The sequence below is a fragment of the Procambarus clarkii genome, chromosome 64, assembly GCF_040958095.1.
Source record: "Procambarus clarkii isolate CNS0578487 chromosome 64, FALCON_Pclarkii_2.0, whole genome shotgun sequence".
Classification (NCBI taxonomy): Eukaryota; Metazoa; Arthropoda; class Malacostraca; order Decapoda; family Cambaridae; genus Procambarus; species Procambarus clarkii.
In genome coordinates, this window is record NC_091213.1 from 328,497 (window position 1) to 333,112 (window position 4,616).

Below are 4,616 nucleotides of genomic sequence, written 5' to 3' on the forward strand. Positions count from 1 at the left end.
ACATCACTTACTCTTCCATACAAACATTTACTTGCTTAATCAGTTCAAAGTATACCTAGCATCAACCTTTACAGTATACTAATATACAATTATCACAGAGTATACCAACTCTGTGAGCAACACGGTTTGTCGTACGCCTGGCAGGGAAACAGGACCTATAGTGTCAGTCCCGGCTGCTATAGTGACAATCCCGGCTGCTATAGTGTCAGTCCCGGCTGCTATAGTGTCAGTCCCGGCTGCTATAGTGACAATCCCGGCTGCTATAGTGTCAATCCCGGCTGCTATAGTGTCAGTCCCGGCTGCTATAGTGTCAATCCCGGCTGCTATAGTGTCAATCCCGGCTGCTATAGTGTCAGTCCCGGCTGCTATAGTGTCAATCCCGGCTGCTATAGTGACAATCCTGGCTGCTATAGTGTCAATCCAGGCTGCTATAGTGACAATCCCGGCTGCTATAGTGTCAATCCCGGCTGCTATAGTGACAATCCCGGCTGCTATAGTGTCAATCCCGGCTGCTATAGTGTCAGTCCCGGCTGCTATAGTGTCAATCCTGGCTGCTATAGTGTCAATCCCGGCTGCTATAGTGTCAATCCTGGCTGCTATAGTGTCAGTCCCGGCTGCTATAGTGACAATCCTGGCTGCTATAGTGTCAATCCTGGCTGCTATAGTGTCAATCCCGGCTGCTATAGTGTCAATCCCGGCTGCTATAGTGTCAGTCCCGGCTGCTAAAGTGACAATCCTGGCTGCTATAGTGTCAATCCCGGCTGCTATAGTGTCAATCCCGGCTGCTAGTGTCAATCCCGGCTGCTGTAGTGTCTATCCTGGCTGCTATAGTGTCAATCCCGGCTGCTATAGTGTCAATCCCGGCTGCTATAGTGACAATCCTGGCTGCTATAGTGTCAATCCTGGCTGCTGTAGTGACAATCCTGGCTGCTATAGTGTCAATCCTGGCTGCTGTAGTGACAATCCTGGCTGCTATAGTGTCAATCCTGGCTGCTATAGTGTCAATCCTGGCTGCTATAGTGTCAATCCTGGCTGCTATAGTGTCAATCCCGGCTGCTATAGTGTCAATCCTGGCTGCTATAGTGACAATCCTGGCTGCTATAGTGACAATCCTGGCTGCTATAGTGACAATCCTGGCTGCTATAGTGTCAATCCTGGCTGCTATAGTGTCAATCCTGGCTGCTATAGTGTCAATCCTGGCTGCTATAGTGTCAATCCTGGCTGCTATAGTGTCAATCCTGGCTGCTGTAGTGTCAATCCTGGCTGCTATAGTGTCAATCCCGGCTGCTATAGTGACAATCCTGGCTGCTATAGTGTCAATCCTGGCTGCTATAGTGTCAATCCTGGCTGCTATAGTGTCAATCCTGGCTGCTATAGTGTCAATCCTGGCTGCTATAGTGTCAATCCTGGCTGCTATAGTGTCAATCCTGGCTGCTATAGTGTCAATCCTGGCTGCTATAGTGTCAATCCCGGCTGCTATAGTGACAATCCCGGCTGCTATAGTGTCAATCCTGGCTGCTGTAGTGTCAATCCCGGCTGCTGTAGTGTCAGTCCCGGCTGCTATAGTGTCAATCCCGGCTGCTATAGTGTCAATCCCGGCTGCTGTAGTGTCTATCCTGGCTGCTGTAGTGTCAGTCCTGGCTGCTATAGTGTCAATCCCGGCTGCTATAGTGACAGTACGGCTGCTATAGTGTCAATCCCGGCTGCTATAGTGTCAATCCCGGCTGCTATAGTGTCAATCCCGGCTGCTGTAGTGTCAATCCCGGCTGCTGTAGTGTCAGTCCCGGCTGCTGTAGTGTCAATCCCGGCTGCTATAGTGTCGGTCCTGGCTGCTATAGTGTCAATCCCGGCTGCTATAGTGTCAATCCCGGCTGCTATAGTGTCAATCCCGGCTGCTGTAGTGTCAATCCCGGCTGCTATAGTGTCAGTCCCGGCTGCTATAGTGTCAATCCCGGCTGCTATAGTGTCAGTCCCGGCTGCTATAGTGTTAATCCCGGCTGCTAGTGTCAATCCCGGCTGCTGTAGTGTCTATCCTGGCTGCTATAGTGTCAGTCCCGGCTGCTATAGTGTCAATCCTGGCTGCTGTAGTGTCAATCCTGGCTGCTGTAGTGTCAATCCTGGCTGCTGTAGTGTCAATCCTGGCTGCTGTAGTGTCAATCCTGGCTGCTATAGTGTCAATCCCGGCTGCTATAGTGTCAATCCTGGCTGCTATAGTGTCAATCCTGGCTGCTATAGTGTCAATCCTGGCTGCTGTAGTGTCAATCCTGGCTGCTATAGTGTCAATCCTGGCTGCTGTAGTGTCAATCCTGGCTGCTATAGTGTCAATCCCGGCTGCTATAGTGTCAATCCTGGCTGCTGTAGTGTCAATCCTGGCTGCTATAATGTCAATCCCGGCTGCTATAGTGTCAATCCTGGCTGCTATAGTGTCAATCCTGGCTGCTGTAGTGTCAATCCTGGCTGCTATAGTGTCAATCCCGGCTGCTATAGTGTCAATCCTGACTACTCCGGCCAGCCACACACCACTAACAGACACCACTAACTCCGCTACACTGCTACGTCAGTACCAAGGGGGACACGCCGCCACACTTCTCATCCCACTCATACTTCACCCTCATCCTTGTTCCTCAATGTCCATCCTTATCCTCTTTCACCCTTATCCTCTTCGGCCTAACAACTGAGTGGACAGCACTTCGGATTCGTAGTCCTGAGGTTCCGGGTTCGGTTCCCGAGGGAGGTGGAGACAAATGGGCAGAGTTTTTCACCCTCATGCACCTGTTCACCTAGTAGTAAATAGGTACCTGGGAGTTAGACAGCTGCTACGGGCTGCTTCCTGGGGATGTGTAACAAAAAGGACGCCTGGTCGAGGACCGGGCCGCGGGGACGCTAAGCCCCGAAACATCTCCAGATAACCCCAATCCTTACCAAACCCATTGGTCCTGAAAGCAAAGCAACAGTCAATTACCTAGATCTAATTCCTGGTGATTGTTCAAAATACTTGATTGTACAGACATGCAGGCAGGCACATAGGCCAGCAGACGTGCAGGCAAGAAGACGTGCAGGCCAGCAGACGTGCAGGCACGCAGACGTGCAGGCCAGCAGACGTGCAGGCCAGCATACTTGCAGCCGTGCAGGCCAGCAGACGTGCAGGCCAGCAGACGTGCAGGCCAGCAGCCGTGCAGGCCAGCAGCAGTGCAGGCCAGCAGCCGTCCAGGCCAGCAGACGTCCAGGCCAGCAGACGTCCAGGCCAGCAGACGTGCAGGCACGCAGCCGTGCAGGCCAGCAGACGTGCAAGGCCAGCAGACGGGCAGGCCAGCAAACGTGCAGGCCAGCAGACAGTGCCCTGGGAGGGGAAGGGTGGAAAGCAGAATTGAAAATGCAGGTTGAGGTAGGCTTATGGAGGCTTACTGGAGCTTACTGGCGGGAGCCCTCGTCCAGCCTGTGTGGTGGTTGACGCTTCATTATTTACCCTCAACACTATTGTGACTATATAAGTGTTGCTGCCTCTGGTGTAGTGTTGCTGCCTCTGGTGTAGTGTGTTGCTGTCTCTGGTGTAGTGTGTTGCTGCCTCTGGTGTAGTGTAAGTGTTGCTGCCTCTGGTGTAGTGTAAGTGTTGCTGCCTCTGGTGTAGTGTAAGTGTTGCTGCCTCTGGTGTAGTGTAAGTGTTGCTGCCTCTGGTGTTGTGTAAGTGTTGCTGCCTCTGGTGTAGTGTTGCTGCCTCTGGTGTAAGTGTTGCTGCCTCTGGTGTAGTGTAAGTGTTGCTGCCTCTGGTGTAGTGTAAGTGTTGCTGCCTCTGGTGTAGTGTAAGTGTTGCTGCCTCTGGTGTAGTGTAAGTGTTGCTGCCTCTGGTGTAGTGTAAGTGTTGCTGCCTCTGGTGTTGTGTAAGTGTTGCTGCCTCTGGTGTTGTGTAAGTGTTGCTGCCTCTGGTGTAGTGTAAGTGTTGCTGCCTCTGGTGTTGTGTAAGTGTTGCTGCCTCTGGTGTAGTGTAAGTGTTGCTGCCTCTGGTGTAGTGTAAGTGTTGCTGCCTCTGGTGTAGTGTTGCTGCCTCTGGTGTAGTGTAAGTGTTGCTGCCTCTGGTGTTGTGTAAGTGTTGCTGCCTCTGGTGTAGTGTTGCTGCCTCTGGTGTAAGTGTTGCTGCCTCTGGTGTAGTGTAAGTGTTGCTGCCTCTGGTGTAGTGTAAGTGTTGCTGCCTCTGGTGTAGTGTAAGTGTTGCTGCCTCTGGTGCAGTGTTGCTGCCTCTGGTGTTGTGTAAGTGTTGCTGCCTCTGGTGTAGTGTAAGTGTTGCTGCCTCTGATGTAAGTGTTGCTGCCTCTGGTGCAGTGTTGCTGCCTCTGGTGTAGTGTAAGTGTTGCTGCCTCTGGTGTAGTGTTGCTGCCTCTGGTGTAGTGTTGCTGCCTCTGGTGTAGTGTTGCTGCCTCTGGTGTTGTGTAAGTGTTGCTGCCTCTGGTGTAAGTGTTGCTGCCTCTGGTGCAGTGTTGCTGCCTCTGGTGTAGTGTAAGTGTTGCTGCCTCTGGTGTAGTGTAAGTGTTGCTGCCTCTGGTGTAGTGTTGCTGCCTCTGGTGTAGTGTAAATGTTGCTGCCTCTGGTGCAGTGTAAGTGTTGCTGCCTCTGGTGTAGTG